Source organism: Macrotis lagotis, chromosome 1 (genome assembly GCF_037893015.1).
Source record: "Macrotis lagotis isolate mMagLag1 chromosome 1, bilby.v1.9.chrom.fasta, whole genome shotgun sequence".
Classification (NCBI taxonomy): domain Eukaryota; kingdom Metazoa; phylum Chordata; class Mammalia; order Peramelemorphia; family Peramelidae; genus Macrotis; species Macrotis lagotis.
In genome coordinates, this window is record NC_133658.1 from 35,192,159 (window position 1) to 35,218,046 (window position 25,888).

The 25,888-nt window shown below is 36.9% G+C and overlaps 1 long non-coding RNA gene across 1 annotated transcript; it reads left to right on the forward strand.

The window, feature by feature from the left end:
• The first annotated feature begins 659 nt into the window (after window positions 1-659).
• On the forward strand, window positions 660-17,675 carry LOC141513040 (uncharacterized). Its single transcript, XR_012475685.1, has 3 exons — window positions 660-894; window positions 14,456-14,548; window positions 17,513-17,675. It is a non-coding gene; the product is annotated as an uncharacterized LOC141513040 (long non-coding RNA).
• The last annotated feature ends 8,213 nt before the right edge of the window (window positions 17,676-25,888 follow it).

Below are 25,888 nucleotides of genomic sequence, written 5' to 3' on the forward strand. Positions count from 1 at the left end.
GTTGTGAAAGAGGAATCAAAACAAAAGGGGATAAACTATGAGAAAGGAAAAATTAAAAAATTATAAAAAGTAAAAATAACATGCTTTGGTCTGCATTTAGACTCCACAATCTTTTCTCTGGATATGGGTGGCATTTTCCATCATGAGTCTTTTAGAATTATCATGTAATTTTTGAAAAGAACTAAGTCTATTATAATTGATCATCACACAATGTTGCTGTTAGTGTGTATCAGCATCGGTTCATGAAAGTGAACCCTCATTTTAAAGAGGAGGAACAGAGACCCAGGGTAAAGTGATTTGCTTTCACAGTTTGTAAGGATCAGAATCTTTGATTTCCCAATCTGGTTTTTCTATGGCACTACACTGCCTCAGAGTTTACAGGAAATTCCACTAATATTTCTTCAGTTCCTACACTGTGCAATTTATTAGAGATTCAGCCTTCATTCCTCATTTAGGGTTTAGATCTTTATGTCTTCCTTTCTATAAAAGGGTTATAGAAATGGAATGACCAATGCTTACTAGGACTCTTCTTGTGACTTGACTTGTGAGAGTATATATGAAGCCATTACCATATTCCAAACACTGCCCTCACCTTTAGAAATATAAATAGAAAAAGAAATAAAATCCCTTTTCTCAAGGAACTCACCTTTTAATGGGAGAGGTGGCACATTTAGGAGTTTTCATTTGCAAGTCAAATTAAAAGACCACTCAGCCCTTTGGGTGATGATGGATCTTCACTGATGATATTTCCATGGATAAAACGATAGCCATTTCTGATGTCAAGCCATTTGACATTGCTAAGGACTTTGGTAATGAGAATTTTTTTTTCTGGGTCTTTCAGTAGCTGTGGTTTCAACTAAAAGACTCATCTGCCTTGGCGAACAGGTCTCAAAGGTCAGTTGATTCTTGAATGTATGTGCATGCCTGTACTTGTTTGTAGATCTGTAAAACCTGGAGATGTTTTCTGTTGGGTCTAGGAATCCATTTTCAGGGGGAATGGGGGAGGGATGGAAGTATACTTTTGCTTACTTAGAATCATGGAATTATCAGATTTAATATTAAAATGGGCTTTTCCAGCTACGGTGGGGGGTGATCTCAATCTCCTTACAATGAGCACAGTATTCACTTAAAAAGCCACAACGAGGAGTTTATATGGATCCTGGACATAAGAGGGAACCACCAAATTTCTTCTTTTTTATGGAGCTATATTAATCTTATTTTTATTTATTTAAAAAATCTTTTATTTTTTCTCCCCAGTTACAGGTAAAAACAATTTTAACATTTGTTCTTTTTTTTTTAAGTTTTGAATTCCATATTCTTTTATCCCTCCCTGAGACAATAAGTAATCTGATTTAGGTTATACATCTATAATCACATAAAACATTTCCACATCAATCATCTTTTTTTGTGGAAGAAGGCAAGAAGAAAAAAGGAAAGAAAGGAAGGGAGAGAGAAAGAAAGGAGGAAAGAAAGGAAGGAAGGATGTGGGAAATAGTTCGCTTCAATCTATATTCAGATAACAATTGTTCTTTTTCTGGAAGTAGATAGCATTTTTCTTTTTTTTAAGTTATTATCTTTTTCTTTTAAAAAATTATTTATTTATTTAATTTATTTTTGAATTTTACAATTTTCCCCTAATCTCACTACCCTCCCTCACCCCTCACAGGTGGTAGTCTGATAGTCTTGACATTGTTTCCATGAATAGATAGTATTTTTCATCAAGAGTCCTTTGGCATTGTCTTGAATCACTGTTTTGCTGAAAATAACTAAGTTATTCACAAGTCTCTGTACAATGTTACTGTTACTATGTACAATGTTCCCCTGATTCTGCTCACTTCACTTTGTATCCGTTCATGCAAGTCTTTGCCATTAGAGTTTCTTGAGCAGAGGAATCATGTTTATGCCTTAAAGAGTTTATCAATTTACTTTCAGAGTGAAGGATGGTTGGAGAAGGGAAACCCTAGAAGCAAAAGAATCCAGGTCAGAGGTTATTATCATAGTCCAAGAGACAGGTGATGAACTAGAGGGGTTGGCATGTGGGGGGAGAGATGTGAAAGCTGAATAAGATTGTCAGTCGTTAAGCTATGGAGGGTGAGAGTGAAAGTCAAATAATTTTAATATCTATCTAATTTATAAATATCTAATTTAATATCTAGGTCTAAACTTCCGCTTACTTTATTATAAGCCCCTGATGGCAAAAACTCTTATTTATTTTTGTATCTTTCCTAGTACCTAACCTGGACCACCAGAAGTGTTAAATGCTTAATAAATGTCTATTGATTGAATTCATAAATGAATAAATGAAATCCATGGTAATTAGAAACCATCTAAGCCATTAATTTTAGCAGAGATACTAATCAATGAAAAACTTATTGGATTTCCCATTCCTCTGGGTAGTGAGTTTATAGGATTTAGAACTGAAAGGAACCAAATTTATCTTTAAATCCAATCCTTTTGTTTTACAAATGAAGAAACTGTGGCCCAGAGGGATGACATAACCAAGGACCTGAGGATAGCAATGAACAGAATCATGTTTTAAATCCAGATCCTTTGATTCAAAATTTTGGATTTTTTCCCCCCACTCTGCCTAGCTTTCTTCAAAGAAATAAAAATAGCTCATATTTACATAGTATGCTGCACTAAGTTTTACGGAACACTGTGCATACACAATATCATTTGATCCTCACAATAATTCTGGGAGGTAGGTGCTATTTTTATCTCCATTTTAGAGAAGAAGAAAATGAGGCAGAAAGATGTTAAATGATTTGCACAGGGTCACACACTGTCTGAAGATTTATTCACTGTATCATCCGGTTACCTCTTCTAAGGAACTAAATAGAGTTCATAGATTTTTGGGGATGGGGTTTATAAATGAATTGGATCGTTCTCTCCTCTGAGGAACAAGGCTGGATTAAACCTGCCAATGAAATCCATAAGCTAGATGCAGTTGAGCAATTAGGATTCAGTGTGAACCAGAAAAAGTTTATTCAAGGACTATATTAGTGTAAAGGTGAACTCCAAAAAGAAGTGAAACTCTGTAATTGTAATAATCATCATTGACCCTGGTACCCCAAGGATGAAACACACCTCTTTCCTTTCAGTGGAAAGGTGGGAGGATTTGGAAGTGACATTTGATATACTTTGTTGGACTAGCTCCCTTGTTGGTTGACTTCATGGAATTGTTTTTCTTTGTTAGAAGAGAGGGCTCATGACAGTGGTGGGTGGTGGGGTGGTAGATAAAGAAATGACTGTGATGTAAAAACAGAAAGCAGCAATACAGCCTAGTTTTGAATAAAATCTGTGATTTTAAAAAAAATTATTTTTATTGGTGTGGTATAGTTGTAGTCTGGAAATTCCCTCTACCAAATACTGATTTCATACTATTGTGTAACAAGTAGTCTTGGAAAGTTGCCAGAAACCATGAGGGGTTAAGTTGCCCATAGCCATAGGGTCATTAGCTTAGAGACAATCAGGTTCAATTCACTCATTTTACAGTTAAGGAAACTGAGGCACAGAGCAGCTAAATAATACAATTGATAAAGCTCTTGAGGCAAGATTTGAACTTTTAAGTCTTTCTGACTCCAAGTCCAACACTCTACCCACTATCCCACACTGCCTGTCTGTCTCTGTCTGACTCTCTGTCTCCGTCTGTCTTTTTCCTCTCTACTGCATTTCCACAAAATTATAAACAATTAAACTTACTTTTTAAAAAAATCAAGATTATTTATGATACTTAGGGGTAAGAGATGGGGAGGGGATTGATGAAAAAGACAACATCCAATGTCAACCCCCAGGAAACTTGCTGCAGCTGGCTAGGGTTTCTAAATCCTTTGAGCTCGGAAAGGCAGCCAGAGCCTGGGCAGGTTCTTTGTACTGAGCTTCACACAGGGGGGGCACAATTCGAAGGGTGGGTGTCAAACCCACCCAGGTGGTTTCATGACCCCAATGATATTTGTTCCGATCTCAATGGGGTTTCAACAAAACCACAGTGACTTCCTCCCTGCAAGAAGCCTGCAAATGCTGTTTGGTTGTGCATGGAGACCCTTATACATTGCAGACCAAGCTATGGACTTAGCAAAGTAATTCAGTTCCCAAGTCGGATGAGCTCACAAGATCCAGTTGTGACCACAGACACAAAGTGGTGGGGAAACAAAACCATCCCAATTGTGTTTAGGCAGACTGGTGGCTTGGCTAACATTTAGGTCAAAGTAGAGAATCACAGAACTTCAGATCTTGAAGGCTTTTCAGCTAGTGGGGCACCGGAGACCATTCAGTGCCTGGACTTGACTTCTAATCTCAGCTCTGTCATTTATTAACTCTGTGGCCTTGGGCCACTTATCTAACCTCAACGTGTCTCAATATTCTCATCTGTAAAATGAAGAAGTTGAATTCCATCAATCAACAAATCTGCTTTCAACGAGTTTTTATATGTCGAATACCATATCAAGTTATTTGGTTGCAAATACATAAAAGAAACTGTCTCCTACCATCAAAAAAACTTATGTTCCATTGAGGGAGACAACAAGTATTGTAATTATGTGAAAAAAATCTATCAAGATAAACACACAAATACAAGATAATGGTGGGGAGTGTTCTAAGTAGCTATAGAGATGAGGTAAGAGGACATGTAAAAGACTCAATAACCTCTAAGGGCCCGTTAGCCCTGAATCAAGGATCCTTTGCCTACCAAGATCATCTTTAATTCTTGATTCTATTCTTTTTTCTTAATTTTATTTTATTTTTCCAGTTACAAGCAGTTAGCTTTCAACTTTCATCCATTTGTAGGTTTATGACTTCCACATTTTTTCTACCACCTCTCTCCCCTCCCCTCCAGTGAACAATCTGGTAAAGTTGTATATGTATAATCTTTCTTTACATATTTCCATATTAGTTATGTTGTGAAAGGTGAATTAGACTTCAGGGGGAAAACCATGAGAAAGAACCTAAAACCACCACCCCAACATTCCCTTTAAGAAATGAACATGATATGCTTTGTTCTGCAATCAGACTCCAGAGTTTTTTCTTTGAATATGGTGGTATTGTCTATAGCAGGTCTCTCAGGATTGCCCTTGATCCCTGAACTGCACATGTAGCTGAGAGAAGCTGCATCCATCAAAGTTGATCATCTCACAGTGTTATTATTAGTGTGTACAATGTTCTCTTGGTTCTGTTCAGTTCACTCAGCATCAGACTCTGAAAATCTTTCCATGCTTTTCTAAAGTCTGCCCACTCATGATTTCTTACAGAACAATAAGAGACTCCATTATTTTTTTTTTTTTAGGTTTTTCATAAGGCAAACGGGGTTAAGTGGCTTGCCCAAGGCCACACAGCTAGGTAATTATTAAGTGTCTGAGGCCGGATTTGAACCCAGGTACTCTTGACTCCAGGGCTGGTGCTCTATCCACTATGCCACCCAGCTGCCCGAGACTCCATTATTGATCTAGGTCCTATACCAGGCAGATATACCCTCTATCACAACCAAAAAAACCCCAACAAATCAACTATCCAGTCTCAACTTAAAAGATATCCAGAAATAGGACCCCTACTGCTTTCAATTCAATTTTAGACAACTCTTATTTATTATTAAATGGGGATGGGGAGGTTCCTTACTTCAAGATGAAATCTACCACTTGGTAATTTCTATCCACCTCACCTAGTTTTTAACTTAGGGGCCAAACAGAAGAAAGGTAATCCTTCCTTCCACAAGCTAGCCTTCAAATATGTAAAATAAAATTCTTTGATAATAAGGGCTGGCTCTCTGAAAGAAAGAAGGAGGTAAACAAAGAGAAAATTAGGTGGTATAAAAAGAAAAGATGGTAATAACATTTATTTTAAAAAGTACTTGAAGACAGATAGTAACCTCCCACTCCTCCCCACCCTCCCCCAACTAAAGTGTTCTGTAGGTTAAAATCCTCTTTTCCTTTAATGGCTCTCCATATTGTATGATCCCTGGTAAATTCAGTTCAATAAATGTTTAACTAAACTTGAGGAGAACCGGTTAATCCCAAACCAGAGTTTAACTAAGATCAGTTCCTGTTCTCTGAGAATTCCAGTAGGAAATTGATTATATACTTGCAAAATATATATTTGCAAAATATATATTGATTATATATTTGCAAAAATCATCACAACATTAACTAGATTCACATAATAAAAGCTTGAGATGTCCTTCAAGGCCATCCAGTCCCACCCCTCTTATTTTGCAGATGAGGAAACTGAGGTCCTGAGAAGTTCAAATGACATGCCCAAAGTTCCATAAAGAAAGGTGAGTTTATGACTTAAAATCCAGTGCTTCCCCATCCCCCCATACCATACTGTCACCCAAATATCATAGTAACACATTAAAGAAATGCAGGGGTTGCTTGGTGTTGCAGCAAGAAGAGCACCAGCCCTGGAGTCAGGAGGATCTGAATTCAAATCCAGCCTAAGATACCTTGAGAGTTTCTATATATGTGACCCTGGGCAAGTCACTTAATCCCAATTGCCTTGCCAAAAAAATTGCAAACTATTAGGACCATGTTAAATTTCATATATATATTTCCTCCACTCCCAAAGGCCATTGCAAATTCATGATTTAAGCACAATTCTCTTTTTTGTTCTTCATACAGCAGAATGTTTATTGATATTGTCAAGTTGATAATAAGAATAGGGGCTAGCCCCAAATTTGGCTGATACAGAGAATTCCTGGTTGAGGAAATTCCCTTCGCTGGTGCATGTGAACACTTTCTCTGCAACATGGAGACATAGCAAATTTCCTGGACCAGTGCACTGAGATGTGAAGGGATGTGCTCAGGGTAAAAGAGCTGCTATGTGTCAGAGGCAGGTCATGCATACAGATCTTCCTGATTTGCAGGCCAGATCTCTATCTTTGTTGTTGTTCACTCATTTTTTAGTTATCTGACTTTTTGTGACCCCATTTGGGGTTTTCTTGGCAAAGATACTGGAGTGGTTTGCTATTTCCTTCTCCAACTCATTTGACAAATGAAGAAACTGAGACAGAGTGAAGTGACTTGCCCAGGGTCACACAGCTGGTAAGTATCTGAAACTGGATTTGAACTTGCATTTTCTGTTCTATAGGCCAGAAACTCTATCCACTGTGCTACTGAGTTGCCCAGATCTCTATCTACTACTTGAAATCAATTAAGAAGAGGAGTCTAGGGGCGGCTAGGTGGCGCAGTGGATAGAGCACCGGCCCTGGAGTCAGGAGGACCTGAGTTCAAATCTGACCCTTGGGCAAGTCACTTAACCTCATTGCCTTGCAAAAACCTAAAAAAGAAAAAAAAGAAGAGGAGTCTGTCCTATTAATCAAGAAATATTTATTAAGCATTTGGTATAAACAAGACATTCTACTAAGCACTATCTTTGCAAAGCTCAATATGTGTCTACTCTAGATAAGTGTTAACAAAAATGTAGTAATGGGAGAGAGTGATAGAGAAATTTATAAGAGTTAGAATTTATATAGTATTTTAAGGTTTGCAAAGCACTTTGTTTCATTTGATCTCGCAACAACCCTGGAGGTCAATACTATTATTATTTCCATTTGACTGATGAGGGAGACAGATAATCAGGGTCACACAACCAGTGAGTATTGGAGACTGATTTTGAACTCAGATCTTCTGGGCTATTCTAGGTCCAGTGTTCTATCCACTGTGTAACTTAGCATCATTACTTAAGCCTCATTATTGTCTTCAAACATCACACACAGAGATCAAACTCATTCTATTTAAGTAGTCTTCACCAACCAGCAAGCATTTGTTATTTTTTGGTAGGTTCTTTCTTCATATATATATATATATATATATATATGTATATATATATGTATATATATACATATATATGTATATGTATATGTATATATATATATATATATGGTATTTATTTATTTTTCCAATTACATACTAAGATAGCTTTCAACAATCATTTTCTGCAAGGTTTTAAGTTTCACATTTCCCTCCCCCCCGAAAGAAAGCAATCTAATATAGGTTATACATGTATAACTATGTTAAACATATTAACGATGTCGTGAAAGAAGAATCAAATTGGGACAGGAAAAAAGCATTAGAGAAAGAAAAAATCATAAAACATAAAACAACTTCTAAAAATTTAAGATAGTAAGTTTTATTATGCATTTGAATTCCACAATTCCTTCTCTGGATGTGGATGGTATTTTCCGTCACAAGTCTTTTAGAATTGTCTTTGATTATTGTATTGCTGAAATGGACAAGTCCATCAAAGTTGTTCATCACCCAATGTTACTGTTATTGTGTACAGTGTTCTTCTGGTTCTACCTCACTTCACTCAGCATCAGTTCATGCAAGTCTTTCCAGGCTATTCCGAAGTCCCATGTCTCATGATTTCTTGTAGAACAATAGTGTTCCATCACATTCATATACCACCATTTGTTCAGCCATTCCCCAATTGACGAGTATCCCCTCAATTTCCAATTCTTTGCCACCACAAAAAGAGCAGCTATAAATCTTTTGTACACATGGGTTTTTTTACTCTTTTTTTTTGTTATCTCTTTGGGATACAGATCTAGTAGTGGTATTCCAGCAAGCATTTATTAAGCAAAGAAACAGCCTTGGACTTGGAGTCAGGAAGACCCGAGTTCAAATCCAGTCTCAAATACTTGCTAGCTATGTGACCTTGAGCAAATTACTTTACTCTTTTTGCCTCAGTTTCCTTATCTGTAAAATGAGCTAGAGAAGGAAGTGGCAAACCAACCCATTTAAGCTTTATCAAGAAAACCCCAAATAAGGTTACTAAGGATTGGAAACAAATGAACAACACCCACAACAATATTCAAGGCATGATGCTCTGGAAATTCAAAAACAGACAAATAAATAGTCACTGTCCTCAAGGGGCCATGCATTCCATTAGAGGAGGCCACAATGCTTTTGTAACAAAGTAGACAGAACATCATACCCGGAGTCAGGAGGACCTGACTTCAAATTTGTTCCCAGAAACTTTCTAGTTGTGTGACTCTGGGCAAGTCACTTAATCCTAATTGCCTCATATACATAAATACATTCATGTACACTCATATACACACATATTATACAGCTACAAATATATATATATATATATATATATATATATATATATATATATATATATAAAGATAGATAGAGAGAGAGAAAGAGAATAACATATTCAAACATAATGCTTAGTTTCCAAATTAGCAAGTCACATCCTCAGAAGGTGGCCTCTCTGGTTCCTCTCAGTGCTCCAGGGTTTACCCTTGCCAGGATTATAATTGCTCAATCTGCAATAAAAATCACTGAAGCAGAGCTCTGAGTCAGCGGCACTTTTTTAAAGAGTCCATGGTCCCCTAATAAAGCAGACCTCAGATCTTTCTCAAGATCTGAAATGCCCCCTTTTCTAAGACTTAATGTTAGATTTGATACTTGAACAGGATCCCATTGGTTGATAGACCTTGATTTGAGGACTGAAGATGATATGATATATTAGTCAAAAAATGGCATGTTAGCATGGGAGTCTCAGGTTGGGTGAAGCATGGGACATTTTCACAGACTAAATGGCCTTAAGATGGTCACCTATTCATGTTGAACAAGAGAGAATAGTCTATAGGTACTATTCTTTCTGGAGGACTTTTATTTTTAGGGGGTTTTTTTTGCAAGGCAATGGGGTCAAGTGACTTGCCCAAGGTCACACAGCTAGATCATTATTAGGTGTCTGAGATCAGATTTGAATTCAGGACCTCCTGACTCCAGGGCCAGTGCTCTATTCACTGCACCACCTGGCTGCCCCTCTCTGGAGGACTTCAAAAATTTTCTTTAATGATTGATTTATTTATTTTCACAGTATCACAATAATCTTAGTGTGAAAATAAAAATAAACTCCCCTCTCCACCAAAAATATAGAGAAACCTCAAGAGAAATGAAGTGAGAAAAAAAAGTTCAAATAGTGTTTCAGAGAGAAAAAAAGTCTCTGTTCAGATACCATGGGCTCTGTCTCTGGGATGGATTGCATTCTTTATCATAACTCCATCAGAGAAGTTGTTTCAATATTTTTTCCCACAATTGCTAATACTAACTGTATTATCCCTGGAGGACTTTCTAATGTACTCGAGTCACTTCTGCCATGCTGGTTTTAATCACCATAACAAGTTAAAACAGGGTGGAGGTCCTCCATGGTGGAACTTCCTATGATTTAGCAACTGAATTTGCAATCTTCAGTCTACAGCTCTGGGTCCCAATGTACAGGACTTTTGACCACTATCCCTATGGAACTATCCCATATTGATATGTCAAAATGATTAATGCTGATCAGATATGAATAAGAGTCCAAATGTGTCATTTTTCACATCTGAAGGAATGGGAAGTATATTTTCTAATCTAATTCATGAGTTCCAGTGACTGAATTCCCCTCTATCAATATTAGTTGATATAAATTAGTCAATCAGACTCAATTACTTTTTAGGATGGGGTGCTTACTGAGATGCCAGAATTCAAAGCATCCCCTTCCCCCAGATAAGTCTGTGATATACTCTCCCATCAATACATGCAGAGGCCATAGGAAGATGGGCACAAACTTAGGGAGCTCATGTGCCAAAGAGATAATTCACTGCTCCTGGCTGCTGAAGTCTTTCTCCCCCCTTAAGGGGTTTTTCATAAAAACCCCTTTAGCTTTTCCTCTGGGGTCCTCATAACGCTTGAATCTGCCTTTCCTTTTCAAGCCGAGCCTATTCTCAACTCCCAATGTGGCCACTGCCACCGACTGTTCATATCCCAACAACACAGTTAGGATGCCAATGAAAGAAGTCAAATTCTACCAACCCTTTGGATATTCAAGGTTCTCCTCAGCTGAGGTGACTGGGGAGGAAACTAAGACTGAGAATGGAAGTGCTTTCCTCCCTTATCCTTAGTGATTCTTCAAGAATCAGGCTAGAACTATTCTCTCCCAATTTATCATTTCCTAAAATTTACCCGATTTGAAGCCAGCTTTGGAATTCAAACCCATTCCTCAGGCTGACCAACTCCTCCATCAATCAGAACAGATTTCCTATCAACATTACTTCTCATCCAATGACTTTCAAGGACTTTTCAACTTAGTCTAACATTTTTGAATGAGGTATTGTCAACAGTCCATATCTCTGAGCTTATGGACTCCATCAATATATTTTCTCTGTTTTAAGTTATTAGGGAATGGCATACAATCGCTTAGGAATAAGTGCTTGATGTGTATATATATATATATATATATATATATATATATATATAATTTGTTCCCTTTTCCTAATTGTAGTTAGGGTGAGATGATTTGATCCCCTGACTCATTGAACCCTAACCTTATAGGAAGTCATTTTAGGAGTGGGGATGGTGGTGGGAGGTGTGGGGGATCAGAAATCAGTTGATTTTGTAATAAACAAAAAGAAGATTCTATTTTATGATTCATTAAAAGAAAGAAAAGATTCTCCCATCATTCAAGTGTTTTGTGAAATCAGAGCTGAGGGGAAAACTTTGTTGCATATCTTGGGAAATTTCATGAAGGAAATGGAATTTTATTTTTTTAATTAAATTTTATTAGTTTTTTCCTCTCTTTTCTATTCATTTGATCATTGAACTATGATAAAACTAAAGAAAAGAAACTCTTATAACAAATTCTCATAGTCCAAGGTAAAGAAGTTCCCGCATTGGCATATGCAAAAACATGTGATAATAAAGATCAGAATTTAATCATGTTAGAAAATGATGCCACTTGATGTAGTGCTTTAAAAATTATTTGGCAAAGAAATTAGAGAGAAAGATGAAAATTTTTATTTCAAAGTAAATTTGTAATATTTATGTAATTATTTGTATTTAAAGAGCCATTATTACACTGGTAAGAGAAAGAAAAGATTTATTATCAACTCTAATTCCCTTATGAGTTTATGTGCCTAGACTTACCTTTCTGAAAGGAGGCAGTTGGTCCTCTGGAAGCATGGTTTCATCTTTGGTCTTCTGAAATCATGAATTTATCATTCCATTAATCAGAAATCCAAAGTCTTTCAAATTCATTTTTCTTTCTAGTGTTGGTGCCATTGTATACATTGTTTTCCTAGTTTTGCTTACAAAACTGCATCAGACAATGGAAGTTTCACTATTTCCTCTTAAATTGTCCATTTCTTCATATCTTAATGGAACAATAATATTTTATTTACATTCATATGTCTATTTATCAATTTTCCAAAAGATGGACATCTATTTAGTTTTTCATTTTTTTACTTCTATGAAAGGAGCTACCATAAATATTTTTATACATATAGTATTTTTTCTTTTTTCTTGTTGGGGAATGTGACATTTGATTTGAACTTTAAAGGATAGCTAAGATTTCTGTTGGCAAGGAGGAAGACATTAAATTTCATATCCCAGTCTTAACTTTCTGTATCCAGTTTTTTGTTTCCTGTTTCAAATTATGTTCATAGACCCACCCTAGCTTTTTGACATGTCAATGTCACTATTTCAAAATGATTCTCAGGACAAATATTTTTTAATTCCCTTTTAATAAAAAGGGAATTCAAAGGCAATATGGCAAAGTAAACAGAGGACTGACCTTGGAGCCAGGAAAACCTGAGTTTAATTCCCTCTTCTGAAAATCACTTAACTCCTCAGTAATCTCTCCTTTTAGAAGCAACATCAGTCAAGTCTACTCTTCTGACTCTGATAATTCATAGTGAGTCTGTCCATCCTTGCATTTGACTGCTCCCTTGCTAGTTAATATAATGAATTTCTCTTCTATAATTTGTGTGTGTGTGTGTGTGTGTGTGTGTGTGTGTGTGTGTGTGTGCATGTGTGCCTCCCTCTTACTATTTCTTTCTGTTTCATCAACTTAGTGGGCTATATCTTCACTAAAGCAGATACTATTAAAATTGGAAGGAGAGTTGTCACGGATCACCTAGCCCAGTCCCCTTATTTTACACATGAGACCAAGACTTTTTTTTTTAGGTTTTTGCAAGGCAATGGGGTTAAGTGGCTTGCCCAAGGCCACACGGCTAGGTAATTATTAAATGAGACCAAGACTTCTTGAGGGAAGTTAAATGACTTGCCTTGAGGTCAGCCAGTGAGTTGGTGGTAGAGGTGGGACTTCCTGACTGTAATTGTAAAAGTTAAATATTTCCTGGAAGAGGCTCAGATTGCATGTACAGTCAAACCTCCAGGACTCTAATTACATGGAATTTCTGAGTCTCTCTAATTTTTTTAGGAAAGAAGACAATTTTAAGACACCAAAGATTTCTGTCAAAAGAAAAAAATGTAGGCTATATTGTGGTGTAGAAATATATGCCTTCTATAGCTTCTATATCTACAATGCTCTATAAAGGAATTTCATACTCAAAGAGATAATCTTAATGCAAAAGAGTGTACAGAATTGTTAGACTAGAATAAGATATGTATAAATAAACACTTGACAAACTTTATATGTGTGTGTGTGTGTTTGTGTGTATAAATATCAGTTATTTTTACCAGTACAGGCCAGTTAAAAATGACATAAAAATACAAAATGTAAAATAGGCTCAACAGCTACCTTTCTTTTAAAAAAAATATTTAATTAATTTATTTTTTCCAGTGTCACGCAATGGTAGTTTTCAACAATCACTTTTTTGCAAGGTTGTGAGTTTTGTGTTTTCCTCCCTCCCTTCCTCCCTGCCCTCCATTCTCCCCCTGACAGGAAGCAATCTAATATAAGTTATACATGTGTAACCATAACAGTTATCTTTCTTAAGCATACAGAGAGAAAGCATGCTACCATGCTAACAATCCAGCAAGTTCTATTAGCTAAATGCGATTCCTGAATTATTCACTAGGTGTCACTCTAATTGATCCAACAGCCAAGTCCTCTTCAAGTTAGTGTCTTGTCCAGTGAGAGAGAAGACTGAAGTTAGTCCATTTTCTAACATGTTATAGTCTCCCTGATGGCCACTAGAGAGTGCAAGTACTGCACTTTCACATACCTAGGCTACTCCCCCAGCACCTAAGGCCTGCATAATGTAAAAGAAGTTTTGTTAACTCCTTTCTGACCTGGTCTCTAATTAATCTAGGGGATGAAATGAAATATTAAAATATAAACTATTATAGATGCTATATAAAATATGAAACCTACTCTCTGGAACCCCTTTCAACTCCATACTAGCTCTATCCCCCACAAAATAGTTTACTTTCTTAGTTCTTTTTTCATGATACTCATAGATCCATACATTTCACTATTTTTGTGATCACAGGTTTTTTTTTTTAGTTCTTTTTTGCAAGGCAATGGAGTTAAGTGGCTTGCCCAAGGCCACACAGCTAGGTCATTATTAAGTGTATGAGGCTGGATTTGAATGCAGGTACTCCTAACTCCAGGGCTGGTGCTCTATCCACCGCACCACCTAGCTGTCCCCTGATGGCATGTTTTAAACACATGAAATTCGGTACAGAGAAACTGATAAATTCTCCTCATCATGTCTGTCTCCCCACAGGATTGTCTGCATGACCAATAAGAAACTCCCAGATCATGTGCACTTGTGATTTATAAAAAGAAGAGGTTTTAACTTTCCTCCATCAGAGACAGTGTAAGTGGCTTTGTGACTAGGGTGTTGGGTTTAGAATTAGGAAGACCTAAATTAAAATCCTACCTCTATTCGTTCTGTGTCAAAAATCACCTCAGCTCTTCCTGTCTCAATTTCAACTGTAAAATGAAGATAATAATAGCATCTTCCTCTCAGAATTGTTGTGAGGATCTTTGTAAAGTGCTTAGCACAAAGTAGACTTTCCTTCCATCTCTTCCTCCCTTCCTTCTTTCTTTTCTTTTTTTCTCCCTCCCTTCCTTCCTTTCTCCCTCATTTCTTTCTTTTCTCCTTCTCTCCCTCCCTCTATTCCTTCCTTCCTTCCTTCATTCTCTCTTCTAGTTCTGCTTACATCACTTTGTATTAATTCATGTATCAGTTCATGTAGATTTTCAGGTTTTTCTGAAATCATCCTTCTTGTCATTTGTAATAACACGATAATATTCCATTACAATCACATACCACAACTTGTTCAGCCATTCCCTAATTGATGGGCATCCCTTCGATTTCCAATTCTTAAGAGTACCACAAAAGAGCTGCCATTTTTGTATAAATAGTTCCTCTTCCCACCCTCCCCCACCTTTAAAATCAATCTCTTTGGGGTATAGATTTAGCATAGTATTTTTGAATCAAAATTTTGAAGAGCTTCAGTTTTGTAACTCTTTGCCATAGTTGTAAAGTGCTCTCCAGAATGGTTGGAGCAGGTCAAAACCTCACCAACAGTGTAACAGTATGCCAATTTTACACACATCTGCTCCAACATTTCTCATTTTCTGTTTTTTTGTCATATTAGCCAATCTGATAGGAGTGAGGTGGTACCTCAGAGTTTTGTTTCGTTTGCTTGTTTTCTTTGGGGTTAAGTGGCTTGCCCAAGGTCACATAGCTAGGTAATTAGCAAGTGTCTTAGGCTGGATTTGAACTCAGGATCTCTTGACTCCAGGGCCGGTGCTCTATCCACTGCGCCACCTAGCTGATCCTCAGAGTTGTTTTAATTTACATTTCCCTAATAAATAGTGAATTAGAGAATTTTTTTCATATGACTATATATATATATATATATATATATATATATATATATATAAAGTTTTGATTCCTTTGTCTGAAAATTGCCTTTTATGTCCTTTCACTGCCTATATATTTGAGAAATGAAGCATTTATTGGAAATATTTACTGCAATCATTTCCTCCATATTTCTGCTTTCCTTCTACTTTTGGTTACATTGGTTTATTTGTTCAAAATCTTTTTAATTTTCTGTAATCAAAATGATCCATTTTATATTTCATAATGTACACTCTATCTTGTTTGATTTTCAATTCTTCCCTTATCCATTGATCTGACAGGTAAACTGTTTTATGTTCTCTTAATTTACTTATAATAACCTTTATGTGTAAATCACTGTACCCATTTTTACTTTATTTTTGTAAATGATATGAGATGTTGATCTATACTTATTTTATAACATACTATTTTTCAGTTTTCTCAGCAGGTTTTTGTCAAATAATGAATCTTTATCTAAAAGCATGAATCTTGGGACTTATCAAACACTAGGCTACAATAGTCTTTTACTACAAGGTCTTGTGTACAAATCTATTCCACTGATCCACTACTCTATTTCTTAGCCAGTACCAGATTGTTTAGATAAGACAGTTTGACTAGACTATCTTCCTTCACATTTTATTTCATTGATTTCTTGATATTTTAAAATCTTTTTTCTTTAGATGAATTTTGTTATGATTTATTTTAGCTTTATAAAATAATTTTTGCTAGTTTGATTGGTATGGCATTGAATAAGTAGATTAATTTAGGTAGAATTGTTATTTTTATTATATTGATTCAGCCTATCCATGAGCAATTAATATTTTTTCCAATTGTTTAGATTTCATTTTATTTGCATGAAAATTGTTTTGTAATTGTTTTCCTATAATTCCTCGGTTTGTCTTAGAAGATGAACTCTCAAGTATTTTATGTTGTTTTTTAATTTTTTCAATTGAAATTTCTTTCTTTCTTTTTTTTTCAAGGCAATGGGGTTAAATGACTTGCCCAAGGTCACACAACTAGGCAATTATTATTAGGTGTCTGAGGTTGGATTTGAACTCAGGTACTCCTGACTCCCGGCCAGTGCTTTATCCACTGTGCCACCTAGCCACCCCTTCTCTTTCTATTTCTTACAGCTGGACTGTATTGTATAATATGTACAAATGCTGATGAATTATGTAAGTTTATTTTATATTCTGCAACTTTGATGAAGTTTTAATTACTTCAATTAGTTTTTAAGTTGATTCTCTAGGGTTCTCTAAGTAAACCAACATATCATTTTCAAAGAACTGCCTATTCTTGCCTATTGAGGGCATCTAGGTGGCATAGTGGATAGAACACCGGATTCAGGAGGATGGGAGTTTGAATCTGGCCTCAGTCACTTGCCACTTACTAGCTGTGTGACCTTGGGCAAGTCGTTTACCTCTATTGCACCACATGCAGGGCCATCTCCAGTCATCCTGATTCATATCTCGTCATTGGACCTAGATGGCTCTGGGGGAGAAACTGAGGCCAGTGACTTAGCACAGCACCTCCCTCATTCAAATCCAATTCATATGCTTGTCATGACATTGTCTCCCTTTTGTCATGGTCTTTTTTGAAAATGAAATTATTATCATTGCCTATTCTAATTCCTTCAATTTCTTTTTCTTTTTGCTAAAGCTAACATTTTAAATACAATATTGAATAATAATGGTGATAATGGACATCCTTATTTCACTCCTGATTTTATTAGAAAGGTTTTTAGCTTCTCCCCACTACAGATAATGATAGCTGATGGTTTTAGATAAATAACTTTTCATTTTAAGGTAAACTACATTTATTCCTATGTTCTCAAGTGTTTTTAATAGGAATGGGTTTTTAATAGGAGTGCTGAATAATAATCATAAAAGCTTTTTCTGAAATGTTTTATTTGTTACAATTTGTTCTATATAGGTTGGAGAAGAGTGACAGTGATGTTAAAAAAAGAGGAGAGGGGAGGAAAGCATCCATAAAACTTCAAAAAAGTCAAGGAATATGGAGGCTGAGAAAACCATCTTGGATCTGGTGTTGAGATCACTGAAAGCAGTTTCTGCTGGGAAATAACAGTTGCATCAAATTTATGTAATAAATAGGTAATCAGATGAACAAAAAATTTTAAATTATTGATTGTTTATTCACATATCACCTTCCCCCCCAAAATAACCTTCAGTATCATTTCAACAAATAATAGAAAGAAAAGAGCAGGTTGTGTGTGTGTGTGGTGGGGAAACAGTTTGGCAAACCTAATCTATATAGCAAATATTTCTCACAGTAAATGTGATATTCTGCATCCAGAGTCCCTCACCTCTACAAAGGAGGAAGGGAGGTACAATTTTTCATCTTTCCTTTGGAGCTAAACTTGGTTATTATAATTACACAATGTCCTATTAACTGAACAGATTTCTATGCTGAAACTCCAGCACTTTTATAATTGTAATTTCTAATGGTTTCCTTTGTTCTGGAACTCATGTGACTGGTTTTCTCAATGTCTTCATGGAAGATACCCTTCCTTACTTGGCTTTTTGCCATTTAAGTCATTAAGTGAATTCACTCATCCCTAGAGGTTCACATCCTCTTTTAAAAACTGCAGATAAAAAACATTTTAAATGGATTTTTCGTTCTCCCCATCCCCTCCTTCTTGCTAGTGGTAGTTTGTTGATCCTTATTTTCTCTTACCCTCTTCCCTCCTCTGTCCTCTATTCTCTCCTTTTCTCCTCCTCCTCCTCCTCCTCCTCCTCCTCCTCCTCCTTCTCCTCCTCCTTCTCCTTCTCCTTTTCCTCCTCTTCCCCTCCTCCTCCTTCCTGCTTCTCCTCCTCCTCCTTCTTCCTTCTTCTCTCTCCTCTCCCTCTCCCTCCCCTTTCTCTCTCATCTTTCTGCTTTTCATTCTCCTCCTCCTCCTTCTTTCTTCTTCTCTTTCCCTCCTATTTCTGTTTCTGTGTGTCTGTCTGACTGTTTGTCTGTCTCTCTTCCTTTTTCTCTGTCTTTCTCTCCTCACTTCTCTCTTTCCCTCTCCCCCTGGAGATATTTACAGAAAAAAGTCGAACCGAACAGTGTGTACTTCTTAATGGTCAAATTTGACTTCCAATAAGAGATTAAGAATGAACCTCTTTCCCTTCTTTGCAAGAGGTGGGGGACTATGGGTGTGGAATACTGAATATACCTTTAGACTGGATTGATATATTGATTAGTCCTTCTAAATTGTACTTTTCCTCTTCATTTTTTATCCCTTGATAATAAGAATGTCTCTCCAGGAAAGGACAAGGAATATATTAAAGGTAATAACAAAAGATCAATGATTTTTTTAAAAATACTGAAATTCAACTGTTTTTTTTTCAAGAACCACCAAGATAATTCTGGGAAACTTCTATTTTCCCCTTGCAACTCTTTTCTTTCTTTTTTTCAGTTCACAACAAAAAAAAAATCTATTTGTCTCCTCCCAACTCCCATGGAAAAAAAAGAAAAGAGAAAAAACAAACCATCTGTAGCAAATAGATCTAGTAAATCAAATCAAATCCTCACATTGACCCTCTCTAAGAAATAACGTGTCATTCTGCATCCTGAGGTCATCCCTTCTCTGTCTGGAGGTAGGCAACATGCACATTTCAGGTCAACATATATATATATATATATATATATATATATATATATATTTATAGTAAAAGTTTGATCAGACAAAATTCAACACACAAATATACTTGTTTTTTAGGGGGAAATTAGTTTTTTTCTGTCTTGTGAGAAGTTTCCCTGAAATAAAAACTGAAAAAAAAATACCCACACAGAACAGAATTACCGTTGAAATGTAGACAAGACAAAAGATGTGGGAGACAACTCCTTCTTTATTTTGGGTTTCCTTTAAGCAGATTGACCTCATTTCAACCAGAAAGATTTCCATTCTCTCTTAGTAGCTTCTGTGGGTCTCTCAGGGATCCAGGCTCGCCAGTTACCCACAGCTACTAAGGGCAAATAAAAGAATAAATGATAGTGGAAACTCTAGGAGGGTAGGTTGTTTCCATGACCCAAAGATATCAACTGGTAAACCATCATCTGTTCAATGAAAATAGCTGGTGCTGGTGGGGGGAACCAACAGAATGGAAAGGCCTATGGTTCCCCTTTCCTCTCCCCCAGCCCTGGATTGGCTACCTCTGCCCAGCACCCCAACCCTTTCCTTCCCTTCAAAAGAAGGGATGGAGAGTTAAGAAATCTAGGTCAACCTATACCTTAGCTAAGATAGGCAACTAGGTGGTATAGTAAATAGCGTACTGGACCACATCAGAAAGGCCAGAGCTCAAATCCTGACTCAGGAACTTCCTTTGACAAGTGATTTTTGGGTGCATCATTTAATTTCTTTCAGCCTTAGTTTGTTCATCTGTAAAATGGGAATAATAAAGGCATTTATTTCACAGGGTGGATCATTTAACATATGGAATGTGCTTTGATAACTTTATAATGCTGTATAAATGCTAATATCCTAGATCCTAGGGTAAGATTCTTGAGTTTAGAGGTCATCTATCTATCTATCCACCTTGTTTTACAGAGAAGGAAATAATATCTTAGATCCTAGGGTAATATTCTTCTATAATATCCTGGACAAATAGTCATCAGGTTTGTAAAACACAAATTTATGTACATCACAGATTTAGAATTGGAATGGATCAATACAGCTCAAAGAATTGAAAGGTCCTGGTCCATGGACCCGGCCATGAATGAACAACTAATGAGTAGCAGTCAGGACTCAAACTCAGGACCTTTGACACTTAAGGACTGTGCTCTCCCCAATGCACCACAAAGGGGATAGAAGGGATGGAGGGGTACAGGTGCCGAATCCTAGATGACAGAACCTTAGATTGAAGTCAAATATGTGAAGCTGAAAAAGGTTGATTGACTTATTTAGGGCCACACAGATAGTCTGAAGCAAGATTTATAGCAAGATTTTGAATTCCAGTCTTCCTAACTCATCTAAGTCAGTGATATATATGTATATATATATATATATATATATATATGTATATATCTATCTACACACACACACACACACACACACACACACACACACACACACACATATATATATATGGAGAGAGAGAGAGTTATTTTTATGGTTTCCAGATATTCCTAAACAGATGCATGTGCAGGGTGTCCTAACAGTTTCAATAGCTTAAAAATGTAATAGTTTTTAAAAGTTTAGAGGGCAGCTAGGTGACACCATAGTGGATAGAGTGCCTGACCTGGAGTCCCTTCACTTTGTTTGCCTCAGTTTCTCCATCTGTAAAATAGCTGAAGAAGGAAATTGTAAAACCATTTTAGTATTTTTGCCACAAAACCCCAAATGGAGTTATGAAAAATCAGATGTGGACCATACGACAACAAAAAGCTTAAAATTCCACTGAGACTTTGTGATATATCATATATAATACAAAATGTGTTTAATACAAATTAGTTTACTAGGAAATGACCCAGAAAGCAGGACCTTGAGGGAATGAATCATATTTTGTGGGGTTCCCTATCAAGGGAAGCGAGGTTTGGAGCATGGGGTCTGGGTGGAGGGATCGTTGGGAGTTGGAAACCTCTTGCAAATCTAAGGTTCTGTCATCTAGGATTCAGCACCTGCACCCCTCCACCCCTCCACCCCTTCTCTCCCCCTTTGTGGTACATTGGGGAGAGCACAGTCCTTACGTGTCAAAGGTCCTGAGTTTGAGTCCTGACTGCTATTTATTAGTTGTTCATTTATGGCCAGGTCCATGGACCAAAACCTTTTAATTCTTTGTATGAATTTCCTAATCTGTAACATGGGCCTAATATTCATCATCATTGATTAGACCTAGAAGGGATCTGAGAGGTCATTACTTAACAGGAAGAACCTGACCCCTAGAAAGCTAGTGACATGCTCGGGGTCACACGCTAATTCATGGTAGAGCTGGGATTTTGAAGCTGGGTAGCTGTCTAGGGTCCTTAGAGGGTGGATGAGGGGAAGAGATTACTGTAAAGCAGGTGGATCAATATAGTTTTTAACATTAAAGAAGGAGGGCAGGGTGAGGAAATTTTTTAGCCTGACTCATGGTTCTGCCCTGGGCCAATGCTAACAACAAAAGCTTTTATTTATTTGGGCTATAGACTACCCAAAAGAACATGATTCAGTCAATGCAGTAGGGGGAGCTATCTCTTCATCTTTTTTGGTTAGAGGAACTTTTCTTTTGGGGCAGACTGGAGAGGTGGATGGCAAACTTGGGCAGAAATGAGTGTAATTGCTTTTGGCTTTGCTCTTCACCTGCCCTGCTGCCCAGGATGCTGTCTCCTGTCTCCCATGTCCTTATCTACTCTCCAGTTGATTCCCATCCTCTTCCTGTCCCTAGCCTTCCACTCAAATTTAATCTCTCCTTCTTCCATTCCTTCTCCAACCCCAATCAAAAGACACTCAATAAACTAACGTTCCTAAAGTGTTAAAAGGTGATTATAAGTTCGGCTCCTCACAATGTTATTTGTATCTTATTAGGAAAACAAAAACAAAGGAATGAAATTTTAATTGGAGCATTTTAAATTAAAGAATTAATGAAAAAATTACTTATTAAGCATTGTTATTTTGGAGTGGTGTTTCCTCTTTTCTGCCCTTACCTCTATGGGCTTCAGTTTCCTTCTCTGTAAAATAAGGTGGATAGATAGATGACCTCTAAACTCAAGGGACTATGGCACACTATGACTGTTTGAGGTGGGAATTCCCTGTACCAGAGCAAATCACATGTGTTTTCTTTTCTTTTGTTTTAGGATCCATATCTTTCCCTGAATCCTTCCCAGAATGCTGTGAATTCACTTTATCATGATGGCTCTTTTACTATTCTATGACTCCCTGCATTTAGGTTGTCTAATCTGTCATCATCCCTTGCCCCCAGGATTTAGTCTTACTCCCTTTCCTAGTTATACATACCCCATGCTGGTAGAAGCAAATCCAAATTGGAAATGGTGGCAGCCCACTTCTACCATCATGCACCTCACCTTTGAGCTCTGTGACACCTGCCAGTGTGGTTTCTAAGACTTAAGGTCTAATATCTGCTATCAACCATCAATCAGTGGGCACCAAAGACCTTGCTACTCTTAAATAGTTCAACATCAGAAACTATTGGATTTTATTAGTGATATTAAAGGAGAGCTATTGTAGCACAATGGGACCGTTTCATTTTTCATTTGACTTCCTTCCAGATAGGTTAGCTCTTCAAGAAGATGTGGGCAGAAAATTATTCAAATAATTTTTAAAATTTGTGTCCCTGGTATTCAGTACAATGCTTTGTATATGTGTTGTTCAGTTGTATCCAACTCTTTATGTGATCCAATGGACCATAGCCTACCAGTATTGTTCATGAAGTTTTCTTGGCAAAGATACTAGAGTAGTTTGCCATCTCCCTCTCCAGATCATTTTACAGATGAGGAAACTGAAGCAAACAGGATAGCTAGTAAATGTCTGAGACTGGATTTGAATTCAGGCCTTCTTGATTATAGGTCTAGCACTCTATTCACTAAGTCACTTAGGAACCTCTTGGTATGGATTAAACACTTAATAAATGCTTTTTCACTCATTCTTTCATTTTATAATTTTTCTTAGTTATTGAACGACACTATAATTTATGTTCTTGTGGTCCTACTTGCTTCATTGGAGATTGCCTTTTCCAGATCCCCATTTTAAGACAAGAGCTAATTATGCTTTGTTTCCCTAAGACCATTTCCTTCATAATTTCCTTGCCCCCACATTGATACCTTTTCACATTTACCTCCCACTCCCTATCCCCAAACTCTGAAATCATGATGAAGTCAATTTTGTTATTGTTCCTGGATGGCATTTCTCTCTCTCTCTCTCTCTCTCTCTCTCTCTCTCTCTCTCTCTCTCCCTCTCTCTGTCTCTGTCTCTGTCTCTGTCTCTGTCTCTGTCTCTGTCTCTCTCAAAATAAATTTATTTATTTTTCTGACCAAGGGTTTACTTTGTCCTCTAAAATTTTCAGAACCAAAAAACCCCTCCTCTGGACTCTTCTTTGTGGTCTACTCTATTAGAACAGAAGCTCCTTGAGGGGAGAGATTATTGGGTTGATTTTTATCTACCATTTCAGCTGGATATACAGTAAATGCTTGATAAATGAACCTTCAGTTGCTTTTCATTCAAACTGGGAGATTATTTACAGGATTATAGATTTAGAGCTCAAGGGAAACTTGAAGTTCATTTTATTTATTTATTTGTTTGTTTGCTTGTTTGCTTATTTATTTATTTATTTATTTGTTTGTTTGTTTGTTTTAGGTTTTTGCAAGGCAAATGGGGTTAAGTGGCTTGCCTAAGGCCACCTAACTAGGCAATTATTAAGTGTCTGAGACTGGATTCGAACCCAGGTACTCCTGACTCCAGGGCCGGGCACTTCATCCACTGTGCCACCTAGCCGCCGCTGAAGTTCATTTATTTTAACTACCTCATTTTACAGTTGAAGAAACAGAGACTCAGGGAGGATTAATGACATCCATGTAGTAAAAAGCAAAGTCAGGATTTGAACCTAGATCCTCTGATCCAATCATCAATTGAGTTCTCCTTCCTTTTATACTAGATTGCCTCCCAATGGTTAGTAAAGAAATGAGTTTTTATTTTTTTTGACACTGGGAACAGCTTTGGTCTCTTTCCTAGAGATGGACAATCTTCCAAAGACAATCCAACTTCAACTGCCCTGACTCATATCTGACTCTAGGTCATCCTCTATGCCTGTCCAAGATATATATGGGTGTATATTAGCCACTATATTTATTTGTAAGTATAAGACATCCATGTATGTATGTGGGTATGCACATGTGTATGTCTACTGTACTGATGGGCTAACTCAATCCTATCCAACCAACTACACTATCAGAATCTGGGCCATGTGTTTTCTTCATCTCTTCACTTTTCCCCGTGTGAATGATTTGACCATTGACGTTGGTGTGCTTAGGGATCTCAGTGAGGAGGCCCTGTAAACATTCTCATGCTTGTTGTGATCATCACAGCGTCACATTCAAGGTGATGTTTCCAGGACGTGATTGCATCAGGAGGGAATCTTTCTTTTTTCTGGACTTTGTAAGCTAGATGCTGACAAACATCTTTGTTGAGAACATTTCCTTCTTTGATGCCTTCTTCCTCCTTTGATGTCGATACATGTCAGGTCCTTGAACAACACAAAGTTATCTCTTTGCAAAGATTCTTAGATGAGCATTACATATACTAGTAGACATCTGGTTCTGTGTTCTTTTTTACCAAAGTTAATTTTTTTTAAATCCACAAAAGACAGGAGATATACTTTCCATTATAATATACTTAATTGTATGATTATGCCATAGAGTAAAAATGATGGTTGCTGATGAGAAAAGATCACCATAGAAAAGCTAGCGGCAACAATTTCTACAATAACAAAAGACTTTGAAAGACTTTAGAAACCCTGATCAACACTATGACCAACCATGATTCCAAAGGACTCATGATAAAACATAATACCTACCTCCATATAGAGAAGAGATAAGACTCAGAATGAAGATCAAAGCATCTTATTCTTTCTTCTTTTTCTTGTTTTCTTTCTCTTTCTCTCTCTTTCTCTTTCTTTCTCTCTCCCTCCCTTCCTTCCATCCTTTCTCTTGTTTTTTTCATTATGGAAATTTGTCTTGCTTGACTCTACTTACTTATAATGACTTTTTTTCTTGCTTTCCCAATGTGAGGGGAATCAAAGGGAGATAATTTGGACCCAGGAATAAAATAAAATAAGATTGAATCTAAAAATTAAAAAAAAGGAATACTAGGAGCCTCATTCCATGAAATTATTTGTTGTCATGAGATAATGTGCAGAGATACTCAGCAAAACTTGGTCATACACATGCCACTTGTTATCATGAACTGGAGATCTGGTCTCCTTCTTCAATGTTCATTAAGAATATTCTGGTTATATATGCATAGAACCTTCCTGTCAAGAGTGAATAGAAATGAAAAAGAAGGTATAAACTTTGGGAATTGCTGCTGTTTACTCTGTCACTGTGTTTTGAGAATGTGAAACTATCTGAGCAGCATTGTTCAGAGAATAAAGTGCTGAATCTAGTGCCAAGGACCTGGGCCAGTCAAGTGCTGACTAGGCCACTTCCTCCCTTATGTGACTTTGGACAAGTTACTCTCATGGAGCCTCAGTTTCCTCATCTGTAAAATGGCATGTGACCTTTAAAGTTCTTTTTGATTTTAATTCATTTGAAATGTTTCAGGCAGGCTTTGAGAAATTTCAAAAATCTTGATCTGTGAGATCTTTTTAGTAAGGA